Below are 16,837 nucleotides of genomic sequence, written 5' to 3' on the forward strand. Positions count from 1 at the left end.
GTCCTCTGTTGAAAAGAAAGCGCGCTTTCTTTTCTGAATAAAAACTTTATTGATCTTATGTCTTGATTGATATTATCTTTTCAGAACACCTGAAAGATTCAGAATAAATATGTTTTAGTGCTAATACAATCTCTTAGCTGCTCATTCTATGCAACTAGAATAATTTGAAGGTGATATTTTAATGAAAGAGAAAACATTTTGATCATTTAAAGTAATCGGATGAGAAATAGTAGGCATGGAACGGGTAACGAAAGACGAGGCATCGTACACCTTTCTTGCTCTTATTATCGATGTTGCATTCCGTGTTTTTGGACTCCTCGCAGGTACGGAGGATCTCGGCTGGTTGTGAAAACGAGTGACTTCTCACCGTGACGCTTACACATGGCGCGCCTGTACATGCCCACACGCCCGTTCTTGTCTTGTCCACCCGATTCCTCTGTCTCAGCGGCCACCTGTTCCCCTTTCAGATGCCGGGCACAAATAAACTGAAAGAACCGCGACAATGTGGCGTGTGTGGCATCGGTGGATGATGGTATGGAACGACGACGATGTGTTGGTGGCGGTGGTGACTTGGGATATAAGGTGGTCATAATAGTCAGCGGCACCTGTCTCAACGAGTCAAGCATCTGAGATCGGGGCTGATGCAGCCGCTGAAGAAGAAGCGCGGAGAAAGAGCGGGAAAGAGAGGCCAAAAAAGGGGAAGAAAAAGAGCGTAGGAGGGATGGGATGGGAGAGGGGGATTAGATCAGTGAAAAAGAAGCGGAGAGGCAAAGGATGCGGAGGAGCGAGAGCAGAATGGGAGAGGGAGGAAGAGTCAAAAGGAGAACAACGAGGACGACATAGGTGAAACGAGTCAGGGAGGAAGGAGGGTGGGAGGGAGAGAGAGAGGAAGGATTCGAAGGCGAGCGTGGCAGAGGAAAAAGACGGAGAGTCCTAGAGAGAGGAGAGATGTTCGGGAGGAGAGAAAAAGAAAGAAAGAGAGAAAGTGAGGAGAATACCGGTGCGAAGGAGCGCGTGCCACTGTTATATACCGGCACCTGCCACAAAACTTGGCTCTACCTTTTGGCACACACGCACCCACCATATCCGTTCTTCCTGCTACTCGCGCGTTTGTTCAGCCATCCTACCCGGCGCCGAACATCTTGCCACAAATTGCGTAAAGCGCGTGCACGATTTCGAGTGGCGTGTTTCCAATTCTAGGGATGATCGTCGAGATACGATTAACCATTCATTATGTCTAAGGCGTATTTCACAAGATTCGCTCTGTCGAGATGTAAGATATCAGTATATTGCTCGATTCTTTTCACGGCAACTAAGAATTCGTTAATACAAACTATATGAGCAAAGATGCGAACAATATATTTTAGAATAAATTTTGATTACAAATTTTAATAACATAATAAAGAAATATCTACATATTGTTTTCGAATAAAAATGTGCTTTATAAAAAATTCTGCGTGTACGTCTTTTATGTTACATTATACAAGAAGTTCGAATTTATTAGTATTATTATTAAAAAAAAATTAATAGAAGTAGCAAAAATTTCTTGCAAAAATTTTTCAAACGAAAAAATATAATTTAGAAAAAGATTTAATACACAATACCTATTTTATTCGATCGATAGCTCGTTGATGTGTGAGTGTATATGTGTGTGATATCGTTCGCCTTAATACAGCAGCGCTGTAGTCAATGGACAACGTGTAAACCACGAAATAGCCAACAACAGGAGGACCGCTGCTGGAGCAGTGGCGTCGGCCAGGGGGTTGCAGCGGGCGGAAATTTCAATTAACTTTATGGAGGCCGCGATGTAAATTGCGTAGGGGTCAACGGCGTGTCGGTAGGGGCCAGCAGAGTAGGAGCAAGGGTGCCGCTGCTGCTGCTATCACTATTGGTGGAACAGCTGGTGGGGATGACAGTTGTGCCGGTGGTAGTAGTATCAGGGTGGTGGTAGCGACAGCGGTAGCGGTGGCAGTGGCGGCGAACGGTGGCAGTGGTGGTAATGCCGAGTTCAGGGGTGGTTTAGAGGTGTAGGTAGATACGGTCCACGGCCCCGTTGGCATAGGGCGCAGGCAGAGGGTTGGATGGGTATTGATCAGCCGAGCGGCCAACAAGACGCCTTTGCAGGATATCTACTATAGCCGTCGCCACCGCCGCCGCCGCTGCCACCACTACCACCATCGTCGTCGTCAATGTCCATGTCGCGCACACATCACGCCCGCGCGACATCACAGACGCACGCGCTACGAATGTCTACTATCACATGAGCCAACATAAGCTAACACCATCATCCATAACGCCACCCGCACAGACTCGCTCGCTCCGCTACATTCGTTCCTCGAAGCGGTGTAGGCGAAAAAGCGAGAGAGTAGGGAAGGACGGATAGACGAGGATGACGAGATTGAGAAATTCACGAGAGGAGAAAGAAGAAGAACAGCCGGGAAGACCGGAGAGAGAATCAGAGGAAAATTTCACGATGCTAGACGGCAAGCAAGACGCTACTGCAGAGTGGTTGCTGGTACTAACACCGAGACACCATTACTCACACTGGTGTCGAATGCGCTGTACGTACACTTGTAACTACCACCGACGTAAACTACCATCGTTGTCTGTAACGTTACGCTATGCCGTCGAGACTTTCCACATGTATTCTGCGACAAATATAAGGAGACGCGAATGTCAGAGTGTTAAATACGCTCGAGAGGAAGGTAGATAGAGTTTTTCTTATGCTAGACGATCAACAGACTTTGTCCTTACAAAGATGTAAAATTATCCAACCTCCTCATCTAATATATGCACGTTAATATAAACAAATTTGATATATGTATAATCATAATGTAATGAAAATTATCACCGTGTATAATAAAATGTCCGGCATTCAAAATTTTCATATAAAATTTGAAAAAGATAATAAAAAGAAGGAACGCGGAAAGAATTTTAAAAATCCGAATGAAAAAAATTATATTATTAATTAAACAATGAAAGATCTTGCACATTAGACATTATACATAAAAGTATATAGCATCCGCATCGGTTGACCATCGCGTTCCGCGGCTCCGTTTTCCCGCTGGGACTGAGAAAGCGGAAAGGCAAAAGTAGAGAGAGGTAGGAGGGCAAAGAACACCAAAGAGAACAGTGAAGGGTGGATTTCAGAGGGTTGATAAGAACGAGACGCGAGGAGTTTCTCGTTGATGTTACCAGCGCGGTCGGCGAGACGCTTTCGCAGGATCCTGATTGTATTCTACACTATCGCTATTTCTCTCTCTCTCTCTCTCACACACACACACACACACACACACACACACACATTTATTCTGTCTCTCTTTCTCACCGTCATATCAGAGACGTCGAAGACACGCGTAGAATGCCAAACAGAGACAGAGCACGAGTAAGTGGATCGAGAGAGTGGAGTTTGCAGGGTTTGATGCGTGGGTAGTAGGGGATTGATGGGGGATAGAGAGGGAGACAGAGTTCACGTCGACAGAGCCACCGCGACATAGTGCCCCCGATTGCGATATATATCCACCCTCTCCAGCCAACCCTATGCTTCTGCCACCCACGCGTTTCGATCCTCCCCTCTCGCTCACCTTCCTACACTCCCGACGGACCCACCCCTCACATCGACCCTCTACCTTCTGCCTCTTTCACTACAGCCATCCCTCTTCGTGGCCTCTCCGCCGCTTTCCCATCTACGAAGTCTCAACCCCTCTTCTCACCGCCCTTCGCCACCATTGCGCTTTTGCCACCATTCCGCAATGCTCTCTCGGACTCGGCGTTGGTGTGGGGATTTGCGAACGCGAGAATCAGGCTGGTGAGCGACTCTCGGCACTATTTCTTCCACGAAGAAGTCTGTATATCGTACTACTGCAAGAGGAGTGCTTCTTTACGTCATTTTTTCTCAAGGGCTGGAGGGTCGGTATTCGTCGGGTGCGCGTATTCGGAATCCTCCGATGATTCGCGGTGCTAACATCGACGGCCGTGCTTGCTCGTTCACATTGATACGCACGGTTATCGATATATCGAATGCTTCCAAACTTCTGTTCTATGTTTTTTTTTTTTATTTAATCATAGCTTCCTAATATTCTTGAGAATTAAGAATCGCGCGCTTTACGATTTATATTCTTTTATTTAAATAGATGTTTATTTTATTTAAGCCGAATTACCTTTTTATTTAAACAGAAAAACGATATTGCATATGTGTAATTATTTTGACATGATAAAATTTTAAATTCTTCTCTTTATGAGAAATTATTAAAAAATATTCTAATAAAACAATGAAATTTTACATAAAATATTTTTATAAATTCTATTTTTCCCAAAAGAAAAAGAATATTATTTATTCAATTATTTGCAATAATTTTTTTTTATTTAATAGAAGGAATAAATAGCCGCTTTTACATATATTTCTCCTATTAAATAAATCACATTGAAAAAAAAAACAATTAAATAAATAACATTTTTTATATTATATAAAGATGGATCAATGGATCAATCTATCAGTGAATCCTGCTTTATCATCCGTTATCTCCAAACGATTAATCCGCTTACTTTCTCCTTCGATTCATCATCAGCTGTGCTGATGTACATGCATGATATGTCAAGGAATGTAACGAAGTGACAAAGGGCTGACGAAATTTCCGTAATCAGAGATTCGGACTTTCTCGTTCGGTTTCCCGAGAACGGACGCCTGCGGTAAACGGATCATCCTTCGCGATCCTTCTTTTTTTCGAGCATGTGTATTATACACATGTACGTTTGTGTCGATAAAGCGGTAGCAATTGGCGGGTTTCAAGATGCATTCCCACCTGCCGTCACACCGCCGTCGCGCAGACGGATGCACACACCGCTGCCTGTCCACGTGCCCACGAGGACTCTCCTCCCGAGAAGGTGCACCGCGAACAGAAGTCGTGCACACCTTCGGCAAAGCAGCCTGTTGAAGGCACCTGTACACGCGGCACCATGCGCGCAAGATGCCTCGTTGCCCGATCATCATCGTCATATGTAACCGGCCGGACGCTCGTGACACGTGCCCCTCTCGCATTTCTCCTCGAACGATTAATCGATGACTCTGTCGCGAATCTTATCGGACGGATGATACGTCGTCGTCACCTCGCGATAACGGTGAACAAAGAGCGTTATTGTTCTGCCACGTGGCAGATTCGATTATCAATCATGTAAATCCGATAAAGTATTGAAAACTGAAATTAAAACAAAGCTTTCATTTCATTTTATAAAGCACTTTTATTCAGATGAGATTTGCGGATTTTGAAAATTTATTTCATATTTAAAAGTTTATTAAATATAAGATTATTGCTCAAAAATAATTTTTTTAATAAATAACATTGAGAAATTCTCAAAACCAATTCTCAATTGTTCGGATATGCCCATATTTAGATAAAATGCCTTATTAGCGTTATAGCTATTACTCGCAAACATGTATCGTAATAAATTATGAAACCCTGCACCGAAATGACCGAATGAAATCGTATCGTAGTTATCAAGGGGAGATTCGCCACGCCTGTTCCCAAAGTCTGTCTTTTCCTTTGGAGGAAGTCGTGAAACGAAGAAAATCGTAAAGCACAGATAGAAGTCGCAGGAGAGAGAGGGAAGGAATAGAAGATGAGGGTGAGGCTCTAAAGAACAAGTGAGCGAGCGAGGGAGAGACTGCGGAGCGAGTGACTGAGAGAAGGAATAAGGCAGAAGGAAGGCAGAGGGAAGAAGAGAATGTATGTATATGTATATATATATATATATATATATATATATACATACATATATATATATATATATATATATGTATGTATGTATGTATGTATGTATGTATGTATGTATGTGTTTGCGTGTGAGAGTAAAAGAGAGAGAAAGAGAGAGTGAGGGAGGGAAGGAGAAGAGAGAGAGAGAGAGAGAGAGAGAGAGAGAGAGATGAGGTCCGCCGCAAAATACAAGTTGGTAGGATATCGACCAGCCGGAAGTCTGAGTAGTTGTTGCCATGGAGACGCTCAAGTCAATTTGACCTGGGCCAACAGTCACCGGCATACTGATGCACGATATGCCATCCCATTATTCATATGGTTTTTACATGATAAAACATATTTTGCGACGCGATTCTCCCCAACGGCATATAGCGTTTCGCGGAAGCCTAGAAAACCCCGGCCGCAAAGTGTGACGATCTCGAAACGAGAGCGAAAAGAAGTTCCCATCGCTTAAATCTGTCCTAAAAAAGAAAAAAAAATAAAAATAAAAATAAGAAATAAAAAAAAGAAAAAGAAAAGAAATTGCGTTCATTTTTTTTTTAATTGAAATAATTGCGTACATTCAAAATACAATGTTTAAAATATTCTATTATCGATATGAAATAAAAATAGAACTTTCTCAAATTAAAGTGATATTAGATTATCCATTTCACGCACACTACTTCTTTCTTGTATACGTGTCTTGCGAGAGATCTAATATTACGATCAACAAACATTGATTCGATTATTAGCAGCATTTTAGAATTTCGTCTTCGGTATTCTCTAAAATTACTCAAACTCCCGTTGTGCGCGTCGTTTTGAGCATATCGCATGCCACGCAGACGACGTTGAAGAAGCGAGGGAGGATGACCGATTGAACAGACTCTGCAGATTCGGCGGAGGGTCGAAGCTACTGTCCGGAAATAGTCTTATAGCTCGATGGTAAGTGAGCTCCAAAAATAGCGAGATTCCGCGATCCTAGTTTTTCGTTTTTCAGTGTCTGGCTCGCGAGTAAGATTGGCACGTCCTCCGAAAGATTTGACGAAAAAGAATTCTTTTCTGTAAACGTGAATAGACAAGCTTGCGATCTGCGATAGTTTCTCCTGTTTAAAAGCGATTTATATCGATGGCGAATAAAAGGATTAAAAATTTCGATCAAAAATATCTAATAGACGGACAAACTGGCCAGGAAACTTTCCCGGAATTTGCGGCATTGCAGGCACCTGTCAGGCGCCGATTAAGGATCCGTTTCGTTGAAAAGGGCATACATACGTGATGCCAAATTTAATCGATGATTTGATGATTTGACGCGGCATACGTGGAATGTATCGGTCGATCTCAATTTATCCTCGGCTGTGTTTGCCCGCCTACATCGTCCTGCGATTTCCGCGTTAACGTAACACATCGAAGTTGACAACCTTTGAATATTATTAGTATCCTCTGTGAGTATTACGAGATACCGATGTCAGAGGCATTAGAGCGAAAATAGCGTGAAATTCTATTTATTTATGGAATCGCATTTTCCAAGGCATCACGCATAATATATTATGCAAGAGAAATTGCACAATTTATATTTTTTCAAACTATAAAAATGAAGTATAAGTTGAATAATAGTTTTATAATTAGTTTTTATTGTTAAATTTTTGACACATATATGTATGTATATTTATGTGTATATATATAAAACTATATATATATATATATATATATATATATATATATACATATATATACACTAATATTTGCAGAGTATGCTTCTTATAATTTCAGTACAGCTGAAGGAAAACTCATTTTGGAAAGCAAATTCAAGATATCGAAATAACTGAACAAGATAAGTATTAGATAATTTACACATTAAGCTATTAGAAAATTAAAAGAAATTATAGAAAAATATTTTATAATTTATTTTTTCACTAGTTTTTTTTATCCAAATATTCCAAAAGTACGTATTACATTCTTCTAATTATTTCATAAATTCAAATTTTAAGAAAAAAATTATTTTTAAGATTAAATCAAGAATTAAGTAAATATATAAAGTTTTATTTTTTTTTAATTTAATGCTCTCTCTTTTCTACAATTACGAATTCCGCTTTAGATGTACTGCTGTAATATATCCTAATTGCTGTTAAAACCAGGAGAGATCATCGCCAAATTAGAGCTGATAGGTAAAATTAAGATATATACCAAATAAAGCTCAATTCTCGAGAATTCATTCGATGATCTTGCTTGGCTAAATTAACCCCGCATTAATACGGCATAGGCACCCTTCGAGCACTTCGCCTTCTCGCATGAACTGCTTGGTAATACGAATGTATAGCTGACATCCGTGACGTGAATATGTATGTATACGTGTGTGCGTGCGTCTATACATGATCAGTGTATAGCAAAGAATAAATATGAAAGTATATGGTGATGTAGATTTGATCTGTATATAAGTATGTATTTATATATAGGGTGTTTCAAAATAAATGCGAAAAATTTTTAAAAATGATTCTTTGTCGAAAATTAAGGGAAATCTTTCATATAAACATATATTCCTACATTCTTCCCTGAGGAGTTACACTTCTCCAAAGGGGGAGGTAAAAATTAAATTAAAAATTTTTTTTTTCAAATTTTGGACGTTAGAAAAATGAAATTTGAACATTTTTCACTGGTAAAAAGGATACTTATTAATATTTTTTTAATCTTCCCGTATTGTTACAAGGGAATGAAACTAAAATTCTTTATTCAATTTTTTATTAGAACTTTTTTTGACGAACTGGAATGTGATCATATAAAAATATGCGTTAGAAAATTTGATTTCTTTAAAAATTTTATTTCTTTTATTTTTTTCATAAAGTTGATAGTTTTCAAGAAAAAAAAATAAAATACATTATTATGCACAGCACCGTGCTAAATGGCATAGGTCGAGTGTCGAGGAATTGAATTTAGAATAAAAAGAGCAAGCAAAATTATAATAAATGTTGGAAAAAGATAAAACAGAAACACAAAATTAAAATTTAAAAAAAAATTTAATTTTTACCTCGTCCTTTGAAGGAGTATAACTCCTCCGGTAAGGATATAGGAGGTATATTTATATAAAAGACCATCCTTAATTTTCGACAAAGAATCAGCTCCAAAAATTTATGCATTTATTTAGAAACATCCTGTATATACATACGTGTATGCATTTATATACAGTGTGCGTTCGCGTCTTTGGTTATATTTATATACAACTAGAATGCATGACACATAAGTCGAAAATAACTCATAGAACGTTCCATTAAACGAGCTACGTGATGAAGTGCTGTCAGATTCGCATAAAGCTTACCGCTATTTTGATTCGCGCAAACATCGGAATTACTGAAGTTGAATATGCTCAGCTTTCGAAGGAAACATAATCGTTATGCATTTATTATATATAATAATTAAATGATAAAATATTACACATTTAAGGTAAAAGATCCTTCTTTGATTTTAGATAAAGAAAATATATTTATATTTTCTAGATATAATATACTTAAAATAATATCAAATATATACAATATACATATATACTCACATATCTTCAAAATAATCGATATTGATTAAAATATATTTTGCTTGTTTTTTAACAATTAATACTTTTGATTTAAAGTTCCCACTTGAATCACAATTTGTCCTTTATATTTAGTGAAGGGAAAACGACCTTCCCTCTAGCCTTAACTTACTCATCGCTGCTCCGCATGTTCGAGAAAGTAATTTTCGTTTGAGCTATTCTATCACCCCTCGAACGAATGATTACATCATCCAAGGGGGATGCATCGTTCTCGCCCAACCCAGCGGTGGATTAACTTGATGCGCAATCCCGTCACTAAAATTCATAATCCGGACAGACTGTACAAGAAATGTATTTCTGCGAAATGCAGAAAACCTCCAATTTAAATTTATTATTTTTCTTTCTATATATAATATCCACGCTTAGCTTATAAAAAATAAAATATCATAAATTTTGACAATAGCTGATTCTGAGCTAAATTAACATGTATTTTTATGTCAAATACAAACATCACTTCTAGTATCCTTTTGTTTTTATTAATTTTCAGAATATATTTTCTTTAATGCAATTTTAAAATTATTCTCATAAAAGTTAAATAATAAAAAAGATCAATAAAATCAGTTTTAGACATTTCTTCATAAAAAAAAATAAAAATTTAAAAATTAAAGAAAAATTAGAATACTTTATGTTGGCGTTTTCTCTTAAACTTTAAAAAGCATGAAAACTAGAGATCTCAATTATATGCTTATGATGATGAGAAATATTTGCGTAGCTAAAATATGTTATATGTATGCGTGTTATGCATAATTATCAATATATTTATTTAGTTGAACAAAGACAAATTTCTATGTATCATAAATATATTCTTCGTAGCTTTTATGCTAATAAAAAAGGTGAAATATCTTGAGAAAGATGACATCGCACGGCATATACACAAAGAGAAGATATAGAGCATTCTGCTGCTCTTTACTCAAGAAACTATTAGGTTACCGAATAATTCATGCTGGGTCGCAACCCGCCAATCCGGTGGCGCGCAGCGTATACGACGCGACGACGACGCCGAATCCAAAGTTCGTGGGGTCGTGCAGGATGCAACGAGAGTATAGAGGAGAGGGGAGGGCGGGAGATAAGAGAGAAAGAGAGAACTAGGAGAATATAACAGAGAGTGGAAGGGAGAACAAAACTGAGAGAGGGTATACTCTGTTGCCAATCTCACCCTGACATCCTATATCCTGTGGGGAACATAGCCACTCCGTTCGCCCCCATAATCGTCTCTCTCTCTCCTTTTGCACACTCTCGACATAGAGAGCGTAAGAGAAAGAGAAAGAAGATGTGAGTGAGAAAGATAGAAAAGAAGGAACGAAAGAACGAACCAGGAGTGAGAGCGAAGGGTAAGCATCGAGGCAGATGGGCGAAAGTGAGATAGGTGATTTAAGAAGAAAAGAGAAAAACAAAATTAGGAGATGGACGCCGAGAGAGTATGCGATGAACAGCAGACAAAGAGCGAGCTTGCACGAATGTAAAAAAGAAAAAGAAAAAAAACGAGAGAGATAGATAGAAAAGTAGTAAAGCTGGATGAAAGAGAGAACGGTCAAAAAAAGCAATGCAATGCAAAAATTGAAGCAGTACAAACAGATGTGCAAAAGAAAGAGAGATAGAAATAGAATCAAATTTAAAATGAAAGGGACAAGATTAGCGGAGAGACAGAAAGGAATATTGAGGAAGGATAAAGAGAGGCAGAGAAAAAGCAAGAAAGACAGAGAAAAGAGAGAGAGAGAGAGAGAGAGAGAGAGAGGGAGGAGAGAGAGAGAGAGAGAGAGAGAATTGAGTATAAGACTAGAGCTGTTGGCGTTCCGACCCGACCTCTCATCCCCATTCCTGTCTCCACCCACCCTTCTGGAGCACCCTCTCGCCGCGCTACCTCGTCTCCACCCTCGCCCACCATGGCACAACCACCCACCTATCCAGCCCACCGACCAACCATACCACACAGTAACACCCCAACCGACAGATCAATACCTACCAACTACCAAGCTGCTCCCAGATTATCATTCTATCCGACTACTTTGAACGGCCCCGAAAATTGAGTGACCACGCGCGTCGATCGAGGATTATATTTGATGCGCGTATAAACAACCTTGATGCGAATACTAAACATTGTCTACGTGCAACAAACTACGGAGATTCATCGAGCGCGAGATAACATCAGTCATCATGTTGGATGCTCCACGAATTCACATGCCTGTTGAAGAAATTCGCAATATCCGTAGAATGTCCGTAAAAAATATCCTACGCTAAAATATCCAATCACAAAATTTAACGATTGAAGAAAAATTTTCAACCGTGCAATAACATTTATTATATCTGCAAATTAAAATAATGTAAATATAAGTAAAATAATGTGAATATAAATTTTAGAAATTGTTTTAGAGAATGTTAATTTTAATTAAATTCTTTTTCAGCTAAATTTTTTAATGCTCGATATTCAAAAATAAAAAGAAAAAATATAAAAAATAAAATATAATTCAATTTCAGTTATTTCTTTGCTTAGAAAAACTTGATTTCAAATTCGTTAAATTATCTATGATTTGCACATTGTAAGATTAATATATGATTAATATATTTTAACTTAAAATTTTATAACTTTTAAAAGATAATATATCTAAATAGCGAAAAATAAAAAAATTTTAAATTTTACACGATCTTAGATTAATATAATAATAGAACACGTGGCGATATAAAATTTTATTTATATATGAGTGTCACTATTGGTTCGCGATAAGAATCCACGATATACGAGAAGTTTCGGAAATGACCTCAACTTGAAGCTGCGGAAAGTAGGTCGAATGTCCGAATAAGATTTTCCATTTACGAACCAGAGGGGGAGCGAACGTGCGATTCATCAACGGGAGCTCTTTATCCACTTTTTACCGGCGCGATGAAATTAATCGGATTCCCCGGTGTGAATCGCTTTGATGGAGTGCACTTTTGCGTTCTATGAACTACGTGATTTGGTTAAACAGCGGACGGACGGAGCGGGGAATTATCGTGCTGGAAACGCTACGTGTCTTTTATTGCTTTTATTTCTTGCTGCTCGTTGTATCCATCCGTAATGAGCCGGCAATTTTTCAGAGTCGAACGACCTTATGATCGCATACGCGTTACGTCAAATTAAAGAGCAACAGGTGTCTCTGCTGATCATCCGATGTACTCCGCGTTAAAATAGTAGCGGTATGACGGTGCCGGGATATATTCATTCAGACATAGGAAAAAATATGTCGGGATATTATCATGCAAAATTGGATCCCTAAACTCATCGTAGCACACAAGATCTCTAATATCGAACTGTTATCGAATTTTCTGATTATTTTAGGTCTGCAAAAACAATCAATATTTATCAGTCAAATATCTAAAAATCAATTTGGATATTCCCTTATAATATTAAAACAAAAGTAAATAATTTAATGTTGTATGTCAGAGGGAGAAAAAAATATATATATATATATATATATATATATATATATATATATATTAATTTTTAAACTTATAAATTTATAAAAAGTTGTTATGTATGTGGAATCTTTTTAAATTAGTTTTGATGAGAGAAAGAGAGAGAGAGAGAAAGAGGGACAGAAAGAGAAAGAAATCTTGAAGAAAAGGAATACATAAATCTATATTAAATTAACTCATTAACTGTCAAATTTAATCTTCAAATAAATAAAATCAAAAAATGATCTATATTTACATATCAATATCAATATTTCTCTATTCAAAATCAATAAATATATATTTTTACAAATAAAACATTTTTATTTCACATATTTATAAAAATATTATAATTTCATTTCATATGGATTCAATTATGTGTTTTGTGTGTTCCAAATGCTTTATTATAAGTCTCTATTGTTGGGAATAAACTAATTTCGCTATCAGGGCATTCATTCGTTTAAAAAAGCAGCGAGACTTCAGCGAATTCATTATCGATCCTAGCTATATAAAAATCGTATACAAATGGTGCGTAGGAACGTTAAATTACTCCGACCTTAACCATTCTTAGCAAGGACGCTCTTCGACAGGATCGGCCAACGTCACGGGGGCGCCTTGGATGACGTCAGTGGCATGCTAAATGAGATTAGGCTTGCAAGGGTTTATTTGCGGCCCACGTATTTTCCTTCCCTCATATCGTGAGGAAATGTATGCAGAATGTATCTACTTACGCGGTACTGCAGAGGCGTGCATTATCATTTTGGCACACGTATTTTTGAAATTCATATAGCTTTCTGGTCAAATCAGAATTAAATTTACTCACGCATTTTATTTATATATTCCATATTGGAATTGAAAAAAAAAACTTTCTCGTTAATATAAGAAAATATAAGAAAAAAATTTGTAAAAAGGAGATAAAATAGTACACACACTCGCATTAAGTAAAATTGTATTTAAGTAAAAAAAAAGGCTCTTAAGATGAGAAATGACAAAAATTGTTTGACTAATTTTTCCTCCCTTTCTTCTTACAAAAATTCGATGTATTTCTTTAGGAATTATTTGTTGGTAAATTAAAATGTGGTATATTTGTGTGAGATGAAAAATAGATAAAATAAGTTCAAACAAAAGAGAGAGAGAGAGAGAGAGAGAGAGAGAGAGAGAGCTAGATTAAGAATGTAGATATAAAATAAATCAATCTATCTTGTTTCACACATACAGACACAAGCATATTTTTCTAAGTTTTAATTTTTAAAAATTATAGTAATCCGAAGTGTGTTATAATTTTTACAATTAATCTAATAAAAACAGATATAATAATTTTGAGATCACATTGGAAGATTAAGAAAAAAAATTCATACACACCATGTTAGATACTTTATATATGTCATTACGTTTTTATTACACTTTTATTGTATTCTCACTACATTCTGACGTAAAAAATGTAAAATAAAGATTCAGGAACGGAATGTTAGACAAACAAAATAAATAGAGAGAAACGAAGAGAGCGTAGAAAAAGGAATAACGACAAGTTATCGGAGGTGAAAACTAGACAAGGGCAAGAAAACAAGAGAGCAAGAAAAAGAGAAAGAGAATAGAGAGGAAAAGGGAGAGACGGAGAGGCAAAAAAAATACTAAAGGGGAAAGGAAAAAGAAAAAGGTACATACATGGTAAGGAAGAGAACTCAAGAACGACAAGGATGAGAGAGAGAAGATTCAGAGAGAGAGAGAGAGAGAGAGAGAGAGAGAGAGGGATCGAGATCGAGAAGAAGCGAGAGAAAGAGCGGTGGTAGGGTAGTGTCGGAGCGAAAGGGACGAAGATTTCCTGGCGGCAAAGCGCTCTTCGCGCCGTTGCAGGCAGCGGCGGCATAAATCGGCCGAAGGGAAAACCTTTTGGGCGCGGAGTTACATACCAGTCGGTATCCGCGAGCGAACGCGCGCATGTGTACGTATATACACATATGTGTATGCGGTTTTATCTGACGGTACTCGGGGATGTTGCGGGTTGATTTATCGCCTGTCGTTGCCATGGAAACCTCGGCGTGACCGGCTTGCGCGACACCCTCATATCCGAGTCGACTCTGGTTTGCTCTATTCCCCGCCGCACCACCGCTCGCTCGCTCGGGCTTTCATTCTCTCCTTCTCGCACCCCCGCTCTGTACGCATTACTCCATCTCGTACTCTCCCATGCCTCCTCCGTGCTTCTCATCTTCTCACCCCCTTCACCATCTGGCTTTCTCTCCATCTTTCTCTTTCTCCCTTTACTGCACTTTATTTGTTCTCGCCTCTCTCTTTATATATATATACTCTCTCTCTCTCTCTCTTTCTCTTCATAGTATACATGCATCGTATTCCATCTTCGTTCTATCCATATCGTACTGTCCGCATTTCGATCTGTCTCTCTCTGTCATGTCCGATCTCTCGATCTCTCTCTCACTTTCTCATCTGTTCTTATCCTGTCATCATTCGTCGTCTGAGATCTCTGCAGTCAGATCTCTTTCCGATCCTCTCGATTTGATTCGATCTCCTCCATCCCTCTAGACTTCTCCCCATTCATTCCGCCCATTCCCTCTATTCCTCTCGTTCCTCGGCAAGAACCAGTACCATCGCACACCTACGCCACCACCCTATCACTTCCCCGATCGCCCTTTTCCACGCTTCTAACCGTGAGTGCGTCCTTCTCACTCCTCCTCCCCTTCCTCCTTTTTTCCTCTTCCGCTGCTCCATCGTGTCTCTTCATCTATTCGCTTACCCTTCCTCGCTTCTTTTGCCGATTTCTATCTTTCCTTCGATATGCACCCTACGTCCCTATCACCCTCCGTCGCGAGGCCGAAACTCCCCGGAGAAACGTCAAGGAGCCGAGTATCGGCGGAATCCTCCGCACGGAACCGCACACCTTCGCAATCTTCCATCGACGATGTCTTCGATCACACATTTACGACCTACAATCTTTTTATTAAGTCTCGCGATTGGCACATGTCTGTCAATGCGAATAATCGACAAGTCTCTTACTCGATTGATCCTGTTAATTGTAAAGCAAGTTTCGAGCAATTTATGTAATAGCAGCTGTTGGCATTACAACATTGCTTGATTACGAAAATATATGTTAATATTTATATATTATTTATTTTTACGAGCTTTTTCTATTTCGAAAGAGTGAAGAGATTAAGTTTTTTAAATAGATACTTTTTCGATTAAAATGTTCTGTAATTATAAATATACTTAAATATAATTAATATTATAATTTTATTTTCACATTGAGAAATAATGATCAAAAATTGATTTTAATAACTAAATGCGCATACTTTTCTTCGTTTCTATCTCTCTCTCTCTCTCTCTCTCTCTCTCTCTCTCTCTCTCTCTCTCTTTCTCTTTATAAGACTTTATTCAGTTTATTTAATTTATTTAGTTTTCTTATGCTTTATAACATCATATTTTTCGCGATATTACATTAATAATATACTGATATAATTATTTCATAACAACAATTTTATTTCAAAAAATTTTAAATTGAAAAAGGCTCAAGACATTTAGGATACGCAGCATTCAAATTCGCGGCTTCGGAGGTCGGTTTTCCGATTAATCGATCGCGCAGACGACGAAAGATTTATCTTCTAAGTATCGAGTGACAGCCATCTGCGCATTATCCTCCCACGATTTCAGCACGAGCGGGTGCGCGAGTGAAAGAGGATCGATTGGCATATGCAGACCCAATTAGGAATACAGCCGTGAATTACGAAAGTACCTTACACCATCGTTAAATTACTTTCTTGAGAGAGACGAGTTTCATAAGACGAGATCTCAATTACTCTCGCGAATAATTCCGCGCTATTAGAAGCGCGGTCGATGATCGCGTGAAACGTTTAACCGAGCGATTGCGCAAATTTCCGCTGCAACGACGGCTTCCTGATTTTTTCTGAATAGGATTTAAACATCAAATAACTAAGAGAGAGAGAGAGAAAAAATAGCGAGATATATCGATTGCGTAATAATATCGATACTTTTATCTTTGTTATTTATCGTCAAATTCATTTGATTTCATTTTTAATTAAAATAATTTTTGATTGAAATTATATATTGTTTTTAAAATTGCAAATTTATAAGAATT

The 16,837-nt window shown here is 38.0% G+C and overlaps 1 protein-coding gene across 1 annotated transcript in view; it reads left to right on the plus strand.

The window, feature by feature from the left end:
• LOC126857322 (uncharacterized) overlaps positions 1–16,837 on the plus strand; it is a 91,456-nt gene that overhangs the window by 69,755 nt on the left and 4,864 nt on the right. The window lies entirely within an intron of this gene.

Source organism: Cataglyphis hispanica, chromosome 2, assembly GCF_021464435.1.
Source record: "Cataglyphis hispanica isolate Lineage 1 chromosome 2, ULB_Chis1_1.0, whole genome shotgun sequence".
Lineage (NCBI taxonomy): Eukaryota > Metazoa > Arthropoda > Insecta > Hymenoptera > Formicidae > Cataglyphis > Cataglyphis hispanica.